This window comes from Oncorhynchus nerka, linkage group LG12, assembly GCF_034236695.1.
Source record: "Oncorhynchus nerka isolate Pitt River linkage group LG12, Oner_Uvic_2.0, whole genome shotgun sequence".
Classification (NCBI taxonomy): Eukaryota; Metazoa; Chordata; class Actinopteri; order Salmoniformes; family Salmonidae; genus Oncorhynchus; species Oncorhynchus nerka.
In genome coordinates this window covers 40,252,215-40,265,515 of record NC_088407.1, presented here as the reverse complement: position 1 = coordinate 40,265,515, position 13,301 = coordinate 40,252,215, and the positions used below count along the sequence as shown (strand labels likewise).

General features: G+C 43.4%; 1 long non-coding RNA gene across 1 annotated transcript in view; it reads left to right on the top strand.

Annotated features, from left to right (window-relative positions):
* LOC135574174 (uncharacterized) overlaps positions 1-12,489 on the top strand; it is a 158,441-nt gene extending 145,952 nt beyond the window's left edge. Inside the window, exon 3 of the long non-coding RNA XR_010465199.1 lies at positions 12,444-12,489. This is a non-coding gene — a long non-coding RNA (uncharacterized LOC135574174). The remainder of the gene's footprint in view (positions 1-12,443) is intronic.
* Positions 12,490-13,301: the final 812 nt, after the last annotated feature.

The following is a 13,301-nucleotide window of genomic DNA, read 5'->3' as shown; positions in this document are numbered from 1 at the left end:
ATTCGTTAGGGACACAAACCCCTCGAAAATGAATGGTTCATAACTGCGGTCGGGGACTGAGACTTTCAAACTACAGTTACCCTGAGGCACCTGTTTTGTTGCAGACCTCACAACCGTACGAATTAGAGCAACACCTGTTGGTGGCTTGGCACGAAGAGGCATCCCTTGTTTGCGTTTAAGCAGGAAGCAATCATTAATCATATGTCCTACTTTATGACAATAGAAACAGGGACGCTCATTCTTCTGGCGTGCTTGATATACTACTGCTGGCCGACTAGGGCTAAAGGTAGGAAACTCAGTAGCTCTACTCTCAGTTTGAGCCGAAAACACGCTTGTGCGTCAACACAAACTCGTCTGCCAACACAGACGCTTCTGCCAGGGAGGATACTTTCTGTTCGTTTAGGTAAACTACAATGCGTTCGGGTAAGCAATTTTTAAACTCTTCCAACAAGATTAACTCCCGGAGAGAGTTGAAATCAGTTACCTTACTAGCAGCATGCCATTTATCAAACAGATTTCCCTTGTCTCTAGCAAATTCCACATAAGTCTTACTAGAAGACTTTCTATGAGACCTAAATCTCTGTCGGTATGCCTCAGGCACAAGCTCATAGGCACGAAGAACAGTAGCTTTGACCACTTCGTAATTCAAACTGTCCTCCAGAGGTAGCGCTGACAAAACCTCTTGGGCTTTACCAGTTAATTTACACTGAAGTAATAGGCACCATACCTCTTCAGGCCATTTCAATGCTACGGCTATACGCTCAAATACACAAAAATAGGAGTCAACCTCTGACTCTCTGAACAAAGGTACTAAGGCAATCTGCCTACTAATGTCAAACGTGTTTGAGGACACAGCAGATGAGGACGCCTCACAAACAGGCACAGTAGGACCGGAGGCTAGCCTCGCTGTCTGCCTCCAGTTCCATCTGGCGCATTTTGAACTCCAACTGCCTTTGTTCTCTGTCTGCCTCAATTTTACACATCTCCAAATGCCGTTGTTCTCGTTCTTTTTCTGCCTCTATTTTGCACATCTCCAACTGGAGAGTCTCGCCTAATTTGGGCTCGCTCTTCCACCTCCAGTTGGAACTGTGCTAAATGGACATCCCTCCTGGCATCACCATTTGACAGTGGGGAGAGTGGATCAAAACGGGACAATGTGGCTGGTGTTTTAGCCTCTCCCTCATTATCAGACACCAATGGGCTCACAGGAGCAGCAACATCCCCTACAGGGGTAGTAGACTCAGGCAGCGGTAACACAAGCACCTGCTCTTCCAACAATACATTTAATACTAGTTGTTTAACCTCCGCCTTAACTAAACTCTGCTGAATCGATACTGAATAATGGTCAGCCAAGGTCACTAAATCAACTCTACGACATTTGTCAAAAACCTCCCACGAAGGGTTATCCAAAAAGGATCTCAAATCAAAAGTAGTCATTTTACACTACTTCACAAGTGCCAAAGAAAATAGCAAACACTAATGCTACTTCAGCTATGACGCTCAACACTGAACTATACCACTACAACAATCTACATGAGCGGCATGGGTGTCAGTTATGACAGATCCCGGATGAGCCCCCACTTATGTTACGAATCCCTTTTGGCCCGACAGTCTAGGGGGGATGGTAATGAGACCCGTAACATAACTCATGCAAATTATTATTGTGACAAAGTAAAAGTGTGCACGAAATAACCACAACAGAAATCTACCGTCAAACTCTAGGTTTATTTATAAACACACGGTAATGGGGGGAGCAGGAAAAGGGGCTGAGCTGGACCCAAGGAAAGAAACAATAAGCATCCAAAACACCCCTAAGCTAGACTAGCCTACTTTAACAACAGCTAACTAACTAACCAAAAAAATACAGTGGGTGGTCCGCCCAGTTCTAACTAGTGTATTTAACAAAGTTCACCTACGGGTAGTGTATGCCCATGGGCGACTTGTCTTGGTTTACCCCTTTTCCCACCAGCAACAAACAAACACCATAACCAAAAACAATACTCACAGGTGATGACAAAGTGCTATGAGGTGCTTAAACAAAAGAGAGGTTAAGACACAAAGCGAGAGTGAAACACAGAGACCTACAGACATGGCATTTACAGAGAGATTGAGCTAGAGATTGAGCTAGAGATTGCTCTAGAGCAAACAAATGATGGGGTTTTTAAACCATGGGGAAGGAACTGTGATAGGGTAGGAAATAGGAGGAGGTGTGTCTTCTGATTGTTGACTGATTGGGGAGTGATGGTTTTCACCTGTGAGGGGAGAAGGAGAGAAAAGAAACACACACAGGATACACACACACACACAGGATAACTGTATCCGTAACACTGGTGCTGTTGCACTAATCCCGCTCTCTTTCCAGGCTAAGACAACAGGCCTCCTGGCCCAATCTGTCAGTGTTGATGAGGGGTCAGGGAGGGGAGACTTCCCATGTGTCAGCTGGACAATTACATTAGCTCTGGGTTGATTTAACATACAGGACCATTATTTTATGCTCAGCTGAACTGCAGAAAAAAACAGCATTTTCCCAACATCCATCAAGTCTATGTCTAACAGAGCGCTGGTGGCTCATGGTGTGGGTATTCCGTTTGGGTATTTAGGGGGTGGGGGGTTTAGTGTCAATGTTTTCCAAGTTGTTGGAATGACACTTGGATGATAATGAAGTGTGAGGAAAGAATATAGTGTTGCATCCAGTGAGTAATTTAAATAGCTTTACTTGCAGTCCTACATCCAGGCACATTGCTGATCCAAAAGTCCTACCCATACTGTGATAAGGCCATCACAGGCCATTTGAAGTTGGATTAGTGCAAGTAAAACTTGTGCATTGCAGCTTCTACATTACAACAGTAATTTGTGAAAGTGAGTGAAATGAAAAATGTCCCTTCCTAAACCCTATGGCCTGCCCCCCTGATACCCCCCTTCTCCTCTTGCCCCCCCTCCCCCAAGGCCTCTCATGTTTTATTTTCCTGTTGACGAGGGGGTATCTGTGACATAACAGCCTGTACCAGTTACCCTGGCGTGTCTAGGCCATAGGGGGAATAAACCTGTAGGGAACAAGCAACACTAGAGTGCTGGCTGATAAATGTGGATATACTGAAACTCAAGCCCTGGGGCAGGGGGTCGTATATAGAAGGGGAAATGATTACGATCATAGCCCCATAGCACGGCTCAAAGAGGATGTAAATTATAGCCTGTGCATCATTTTCAGGGTCAAAGCGAAGGGATGCACACAGCATGTGATAATTGTGCTTTCTTTAGAGTATATGGTTGAAGTCAAGTCTTGTGGAAGGCGACCAGGGATGTTGCTTGAGTAAGTGGGTGGACTCCGGGGCCTGTATTCATAAAGTAGGATTCTCATAGTAGGAGTGCTGATCTGGGAGCAGGTCCTCTATGTCCATTCATTATAAAATAGAAGGCATTAGGGCGGTCTAGTGCCTAGTTTTTTGAGCGTTGGGCCAGTAACCGAACGGTCGAATCCCCAAGCTGACAAGGTAAAAATCTGTCGTTCTGCCCCTGAACAAGTCAATTAACCTACTGTTCCTAGGCCGTCATTGTAAATGAGAATTTGTTCTTAACTGACTTTAAATTTAAACACATGTGTTTGTCTGATTTGAAGTACCTTGGGCTTTCTGAGTTGGGGTTTTGTTTGTCCATGTCTGAAATGAAATTCATGGAACATATGTATTAAACATGTTGTATTTAACATTTTATTTAAGAGGTTTGCTGGGGGGGGCTGATGTCAAGTTCTACAGCGACAGATTATCCCAGTGCAGAAAAAAAGACTGGCACCTTGCAATTCTCTCCACCTACTACGGAAGTTGGTCGAAGCCTGTTGACATATCAGTGTACAAAGTTTAATGAAAAGATGTTGATATCTGGGTGCATTTAAAAATATAAAGGAGTGCCGCACACTCGAGGAGCTCAGATGCAAAAATATTTATGTCCAACGTTTCGACAGACAAGCTGTCTTCATCAGGGTATAATTACATTTATATAGGGTCAAAAGACACACACACACACAGGTGTCTGTAATCATTGCCAGTTGTGGTTAATTATCATTCAGATCAAAGTCTACGTTGAGACCGAAGGGAGCAAGGGTCTTTAAATTAAAGATCCAGGCAGCCTCTCGTTTTAACAATAAATTGTCGAGGTCACCCCCTCTCCTAGGGAGGGTGACATGTTCGATGCCAATATAAAGTAGAGACGAAATCGAGTGGTTTTCTTCCAAAACGTGGGCCGCGACTGGGTAAGTCATGTTTTTGCACCTAATGGTGCAACGATGCTCCGAGGTACGTAATTTTAATTTGCGCTTTGTTTTACCCACATCATTTTTTACCACAAGGACAAGTTATAAGATAAATAACTTAGTGGAGCATGTGATAACATCTTTGATTGGGATCTGTTTCCCTGTTTGGGGGTGTTTTAAGGATCTACATTTATAAGTGTCATTGCATTGAGCACAGCTGTTACATTTGTAGTTTCGATCCAGTAGGGGCACAAATAGACGTTGTCCAGGGATACGTTGGGGTGGTAAATCAGAGTTTACCGATTGATCTATGAGGTTTGTGCCCCGCAAGATATCTGGGTGCATGACACGCGCCTGGATATTTTGGTTCTCACAGAGAATTTGCTCGATCCCGGATAAGGACATTGATATTGCTGATTACAACATATTCAAGTGTGACCGACTGAAATCAACTGTTGTGGCATCATGTTCTCTAAATAGCACTAAGTCCCAAAGATAAATGTGTATTTTGGCATATGGCCACAATACAAATGTATCTGTTGTAGGGATTTACCACACTGGCGCAAGCTGTCGGTACGGAGTATTTTAAACCTTTGTCATCTGAATGAGTTGTTTTAGGGGATTTTGACTTACATTGGCTTACCCCGGCCTCAGACCATTTGAAAGAAATTTGTCTTGACTTCACCTGAATCACTTTATTGTAAAACCCCCACCGATTAATGTAAAATAAATCCAGCAAACTCCTCACTGACTGTAACGAGTGCACTGAGAGTTGGGAAGCAAGGTCAGGGAGTGAGTGTTTTAATAAATAAACAGAAAACTGACCATGACACACAAGCACCGACATGAAAACAGAATAAATAACACCTGAGGAAAGAGCCATGGGGAGTGACAGATATAGGTAAGATAATCAAGGAGGTAATGGAGTCCAGGTGAGTGTCATGAGGCGCAGGTGCACTAGACGATGGTGACAGGTGTGCAGGATAATACGTGACACTGACAAGTAGTCCTGCGGTGTCTTTGCTTATGATGTATTGCATGTATTAGAGATACCAAACATATTAACACTGATCCTCGTATCATTGTGAAGAGATTTTTTTTTTATCCCCCAGAAGCTTGTCTTCATGACAGTGCCTTCAGAAAGTATTCATACCCATTGTCTTATTCCACATTTTGCTGTGTTACAGCCTGAATTCAAAATTGATTAAATATACAGTACCAGTCAAAAGTTAGGACACACCTATTCATTCAAGGGTTTTTCTTTATTTTTACTATTTTCTACATTGTGAAATATTAGTGAAGACATAAAAAATATGAAATAGCACATCATGTAGTAACCAAGAAAAACAAATCAAAATATGTTTTAGATTTTAGATTAGTAGCCACCCTTTGCATTGACGACAGCTTTGCACACTCTTGGTATTCTCTTAACCAGTTTCACCTGTAATGCTTTTCCAACAGCCTTGAAGGAGCTCTCACATATGCTGAGCACTTGTTGGCTGCTTTTCCTTTACTCTGCGATCCAACTCATCCCAAACCATCTCAATTGGGTTGAGGTCCGGTGACTGTGGCCAGGTTATCTGATGCAGCACTCCATCACTCTCCTTGGTCAAATAGCCCTTACACAGCATGCAGGTGTGTTTTAGGTCATTGCCTTGCTGAAAGACAAATGATAGTCCCACTAAGCACTAACCAGATGGGATGGTGTATCCCTGCAGAATGCTGTTGTAGCCATGCTGGTCAAGTGTGCCTTGAATTCTAAATAAATCACTGACAGTGTCACCATCACACCTCCTCCTCTATGCTTTATGGTGGGAAGAAAGTCTCTTCTTATTGGTGTCCTTTAATAGTGGTTTATTCGCAGCAATTTGACCATGAAAGCCTGATTCACACAGTCTCCTCTGAACAGATGATGTTGAGATGTGTCTGTTGCTTGAACTCTGTGAAGCATTTATTTGGACTGCAATTTCTGAGGCTGGTAAACTCTAATGAACTTACCTTCTGCAGCAGAGGTAAACCTGGGTCTTCCTTTCCCGTGGCGGTCCTCATGAGAGCCAGTTTCATCATAGCTCTTGATGATTTTTGAGAGTTCTTGAAATTTCCCGTATTGACTAACCTTAATGTCTTTAAGTAATGATGGACTGTCATTTCTCTGTGTTTATTTGAGCTGTTCTTGCCATAATATGGACTTGCCAAATATGGCTATGGTCTGTGTACCACACAACTGATTGGCTGAAACGCATTAAGAAAGAAAGAAATTCCACAAATTAACTTTTAAGATGGCACACCTGTTAATTGAAATGCATTCCAGGTGACTACCTCGTGAAGCTGGTTGTGAGAATGCCAAGAGTGTGCAAAGCTGCCATCAAGGCAAAGGGTAGCTACTTTGAATAATTTGCTTTACACTTTTAGTACATCATTCCATATGTGTAATTTCGTAGTTTTGATGTATTCACTATTATTCTAAAAAGTATATATTCAGACATATCTCATTTACATCAGTATTCACACCCCTGAGTCAACACATGTTAGAATCACCTGGCAGTGATTACACTGGTGAGTTATTTTGGGTACGTCTGTAAGAGCTTTGCACACCTGAATTGTACAATATTTGCCCAATATTCTTTTTTTTTAATTCTTCAAGCTCTGTCAAGTTGGTTGGTGATCATTGCCAGACAGCCATTTTCAAGTCAAGCCATAGATTTAAGACAATTTAAGTCAAAGCTGTAACTAAGCCACTCCTGAACATTCAATGTCACCCTTGGTGAACAACTCCAGTATATATTTGGCCTTGTATTTTAGGTTATTGTCCTGCTGAAAGGTGAATTTGTCTCCCAATGTCTGGAAAGCAGACTGAACCATTTTTTTCATGTAGGATTTTGCCTGTGCTTTTCTCTATTCTGTTTCTTTTTATTAAAAAAACACCCTGATCCTTGGCGAAGACAAGCATACCAATAACATGATGCAGTCACCGCCATGTATGAAAATGTAAAGAGTTGTACTCAGTGATGTGTTTTTGGATTTGCCACAAACATAACGCTTTGTATTCAGGACATTGAGTAAACATTTTTACCGCAGGGTCAAAGGGTGTGATTACTTTGAATATTTTTCATCTCTGTGGCAGACAAATATAGAACAAATCAGGCTTGGGTCAAGGTTGGAAATGTGCAGCTCTTCGGGCAATTGAAAAATAGATGGAAAATCTCGCTCCTTTCTAAGTTCTTAGACTGCTGGTGATCTGTAGACATTTTGGGAAACAGTTAATGCACCCTGGCGTGGAAATTCCTTTCCTTCCCTGTCTACGCAAGTTGTTGCTTTTAATAAGCATTTTACCTATGCAGGCTTTTTATTTGAAAGAAACGGTGGTTTAATTTACCCTGGTCTGCCAGTCGACTGCTTGCCCCTCTCCCAGCCTCTAAATGACTTGATGGAAATTGTCAACTTCTAGTGAATCTTTATTTTTCCTGTAATACAACTAGCCGGTTTTATGAAGTTGGCTTTAGGTTCCCAATCTGAGCTAGCTATCTACCAAAAATCTATTTCAGGTTATCATGTTAGAGTATCTAGCTTGATTTGCCATCTTAGCTGGCTTGCCTACTGGCAAGGTTGGTAGAAAAGCAAGCAATAACTAAATAAGACTCACATTCCGTTCAATCTTTTCCCCAGATTTTAGCAGAGATGGAGAGTAGCAAATGTAGTTTATAAATAAAAAAAAACACCAATCAGGAGGATACAGACAAGGAGTATGCTTAGATATGCAGAAAAATAGACTCAATTTTTTTTATATAGAATTAAGCATAATGATTATTACTCTAGAATGCAGGAAAAAACTGTTTTGGGTGTTATAAAAATTCCAAATTCACAAATTTACAGACAATGGGTTTACAGATAATGGCTGATTTGCTTGAAGATCAAGATGTCGTTGAGACAAAGAAAAATGAACCGATTCAACATATCCCTCCCTCAGGATGTCACTGACCAATGCTTGAAAGACTGCCGGTGAGCTCGATAATCCAAAGGACATGACTAAATATTCATAGTGGCCACTAGGGGTGTTAAAGGCAGTCTTCCACTCATCTCCCTCTCAGATTCTCACCAGATTGTAAGCATTTCGTAGGTCCAGTTAGGTGAAGAATTGGGCCCCTTGGACCCACTCCAAAGTGGAGGACATCAGGGGTAGGGGGTAACCCTACCCTTTCCCACCTGGACAAAAGGAACACCTACGTGAGAATGCTATTCATTGACTACAGCTCAGTGTTCAACACCATAGTGCCCTCAAAGATCATCAATAAGCTAAGGACCCTGGGACTAAACACCTCCCTCTGCTACTGGATCCTGGACTTCCGGACGGGCCGCCCCCAGGATGTTGAAGATAGGTAGCAACACATCTGCCACGCTGATCCTCATCACTGGAGCCCCTCAGGGGTGCGTGCTCAGTTCCCTCCTGTACTCCCTGTTCACCCACAACTGCATGGCCTGGCATGACTCCAACACCATCATTAAGTTGTCAGACGACACAACAGTAGTATGCCTGATCACGAACAACGATGATACAGCCTATAGGGAGGAGGTCAGTGACCTGGATGGGTGGTGCCAGAACAACAACCTATCCCTCAGTGTAATCAAGAGAAAGGAGATGATTGTGAACTATAGCAAAAAGAGGACTGAGCACGCTCCCATTCTCATCGACAGTGGAGCAGGTTGAGAGCTTCAAGTTCCTTGGTGTTCACATCACCAACAAACTAACATGGTCCAAGTACACCATGACAGTCATGAAGTGGGCACGACAAAACCTACTCCCCCTCGGGAGACTGACATTTTGGCATGGGTCCTCAAACGGTTCTACAGCTGCCTGCCATCCAGGACCTTTAAACCAGGCTTTGTCAGAGGAAGGCCCTAAAAATTGTCAAAGACCCCAGCCACCCCTGTCATAGACTGTTCTACCTGCTACCGCATGGCTAGCGGCCAAGTCTAGGAACAAAAGGCTTCTCAACAGCTTTTACCCCCAAGCCATAAGACTCCTGAACATGTGATCAAATGGCTACCCAGACTATTTGAAGTGTGCATGTTAATTTGTTGAATGGGTACTTCGGGAATATGAACTGAACATGGCCATAAAAGGTTATCATAACCATTGCAGAAAAAAATGAATTATTGGCTACTCGAGAAATTTGTTGTTTTGAACAAAGCTAATTATTTGCTGCAACGTAATTACATATTTTCTTACCATACACTTTCTTGAAAAGGCAGCAAATGTGTGAGTATAAGTCGGCTCATTCCAACGGATATTTGAGATACTGCAATGGTTGTTGATGGCTTCACACCATCTCTTCCACAACTAGGGTTGCAAATTCCAGGAACTTTCAATAAATTCTCTTGTTTTCCAGTAATCCTGGTTGAAGGATTCTGGATTTCTGCTTATTCTCCATTGATTCTGGGATACGTCCAACTGGGATTTCGGGGAAATCTGGATTTCTTTTTGTTTTTACCTGGTCACAACATATTACTGTCACAGAAATTAATACAATGGCTCCCTTATTGCAGTTTTGTCTCTCATGGTAATTATTTACATTGACCTGAATACAAATGACCGCCTCTGTTATTAATGAAGTTGTTTGACATTGGCTCAAGTTCACTCTACTCCATTTACCAGTAGTTGTCCTGCACATGCAATTCATGGTAGATATTGAAATCGTGGATGTCATACTAACAGTAAGTATTTTAAACAGGTTGGTCATTCATGCTTTTTTCATACTTTTACCCCCTTTTTCTCCCTGATTTGGTAGTTACAGTCTTGTCCCATCGCTGCAACTCCTGTACGGACTCGGAAGAGGCGAAGGTCGAGAGCCATGCATCCTCCGAAACACGACCCTGCCAAGCCGCACCCGGGAAGCCAGCCGCACCAATTTTTATCAGAGTAAACACCATCTGGCAACCAGTCAGCTTACAGGTCCCCGGCCCGCCACAAGAAGTCGCTAGAGCGCAATGGGACAAGGAAATCCTGGCCGGCCAAACCCTCCCCTAACCCGGACAACGCTGGGACAATTGTGTGCCGCCTCATGGGTCTCCCAGTCCCGGCCGGCTGTGACACAGCCTGGGATCGAACCAGGGGCTGTAGTGATGCCTCAAGCACTGCGATACAGTGCCTTAGACCGCTGCGCAACTCAGGAGGCCTTATAAAACACTGTGTTTGTCAGAACAGTGCTCAAAAGGGAATTTACAATACTGTTTCACACTGTTGCTGTCTGAAAGTACACTACATAGCCAAAAGTATGTGGACACCTGCTCATCGAACATTTCTTTCCAAAATCATTGGCATTAATGTGGAGTTGGTCCCCCCTTTGCTGCTATAACAGCCTCCGCTCTTCCAGGAAGGCTTTCCACTAGATGTTGGAACATTGCTGTGGGGACTTGCTTCCATTCAACCACAAGTGTATGAGTGAGTTCGTGCACTGATGTTGGGCGATTAGGCCTCTCGCAGTCGGCGTTACAATTCATCCCAAAGGTGTTCAATTGGGTTGAGGCCGGGCTCTGTGCAGGCCAGTCAAGATCTTCCACACCGATCTCGATAAACCATTTCTGTATGGACCTCGTTTTATGCATGGGGGCGTTGTCATGCTGAAACAGGAAACTGTTGTCACAAAGTTGGAAGCACAGAATCGTCTAGAATGTCATTGTATGCTGTAAAGTTAAGATAACCCTTCACTGGAACTAAGGAGCCTTGCCCAAACCATGGTAAACATCCTCAGACCATTAATCCTCCTCAACAAAACTTTACAGTTGGCACTATGCATTCAGACAGGTAGTGTTCTCCTGGCATCCGCCAAACCTAGTCTGTCAGACTGCCAGGTGGTGAAGCGTGATTCATCACTCCAGAGAACGCGTTTCCACTGCTCCAGAGTCGAATGGCGGCATGCTTTACACCTCTCCAGCCGGCGCTTGGTTTTGCGCATGGTATATCTTAGGCTTGTGTGTGGCTGCTCGGCCATGGAAACCCATTACATGAAGCTCCCAATGAACAGTTCTTGTGCTGACGTTGCTTCCGGAGGACGTTTGGAACTCAGTAGTGAGTGTTGCAACTGAGGACACACGATGTACGCGCTTCAGCACTCAGCGATTCCGTTCTGTTAGCTTGTGTGGCTGTTGTTGCTCCTAGACATTTCCATGTCACAATAACATCAATGACAGTTCACCGGGGCAGCTCCATCCGGGCAGATATTTGACGAACTGACTTGTTGGAAAGGTGGCATCCTATGACGGTGCCACGTTGAAAGTCATTGAGCTCTTCAGTGAGGCCATTCTACTGCTAATGTTTGTCTATATAGGTTTCGTGGCTGTGTGCTCGATTTTATATACCTGTCAGCAACGGGTGTGGCTGAAATAGCCGAATCCAGTAATTTGAAGGCGTGTCCACATATGTTTGTATATAAAGTATAGATCTGGATAGAAATCTGTAGTGAAAACTGAGCGGTGAGGTTTGTCTTGCTTGGTTCGTTTAGATTTGACCTCCTCAGATGATGATGGATTATGGCAGGCCCGTTTTAGTTCTGTGTTGAAAAGTCAATTACGTTTCAAGACATGTATTTAAATACTGTAACAACCATAAGCCTTCCAGAGTATCCTTGAGATAAACCTGGTTTTGACATCCAGCCCCCCATAGCAAAGCATGTTCATTTCCCCCATGAAGAAGCTACATTTTGGGCAAGCGGCTCTAACATCCCCAGAGGTCATCCGGAAAGCACTGCAGTCGAGTTCCCAGCATGTCAAACTTAGCAATGCGTGTAATTGTTTTACTCTTCCGGCTGAGCATTAACAAATTGATGCTGTTCACGAAAGGCGCAAGAGAAGACAGAATCTGAAAATGACTGTTGCAAAAACAAATTAGGGCATCCAAGCTAATAATAACACCACGAAAAAGAAACAGATGAAACCAAAAGGATCACTTTTTCAGCAAGAGAGTATGTCCCCATTTCCAGTTGAGTTTGCTTCTAAATTGTGTCTAAATGCTTAATGAACCTTGGGATCCTTGAGGTGCATAGAAGATCCAAACACAATATTTTGACACGGTCTCCTCCTCACCCTATTGGGGTTGTTTGAACCGGAGGGCATTTAAATGCAAATTGCAAATTATAGAATAGAAAACTGAAGAAAGAATGGAAGCCCTGACCAGAAATATGTTGTGCTTCCCTCTATGCAGGCCCGCCAGGAAAGCGGGGAAGAAGAGGCCGGAATGGCGAACCTGGTAAGTGTGTGCACTCACAGATCTATTCCAAGTTGGCTGGACCTCCAAGTGAGATTTTTTTCTCTCTCCTGAGCTGACTCACCAACCTCAGAGCAGCCCAGGCCCAGCCTATTTGGGAGGAAACGTGTTTGTGTTGACACTCCTACAGATATGAAGTGCTAGGAAAGGATACTATTTTGAATTAGCAGGGGGAATATATAAATGATAGGCGTACATCCTCACCGCAACGCACAGGGCTAAAAGCAATAAAGGACATTGAAGCCTTGCACATTGCTATGTTGCGACTTCATGTTGGCCATGCATTGGACCAAAGGTATTGCTCTCAAAAGCAATTTGAATGGGAGGACAAAATGAGGTCCCTGTTTTTAGTAAGGTAGTGTTTAAGGTTTAGCATAAGAACCACAGAAATCTAAGGAAGACATTGGACCACAGATGCTGGTTCAATAATTCAGCCGAGTTCAATTGTAGACGATACTTCGGCATTGTTTAATGCAACCCTTCCAATAAACATCTATTAATGTCAATTTAAAATGTCAATATTGTGTGAAAGTACAACACCAACACTTTTCAGGCAAATGCTGAGAGTAACTTCCTGCAGCTAAATCTACCAGAAACAAGCTAACACGTGTAGCGCATGGTGTCCTCAGTGGCACAGCGGTCTCTAAAGAGCAGACAATGCAAAACAGGACGACAATCACTCCCATTAGGTTATGATAATAGCCTAATCCCAAAATTGCCTGTGGAGCTTGTTGTTAGGGCAGCGGGAACAAGCCAAATCTACAACACGTGGGTCACCTATGGGCAGGTTAGAGA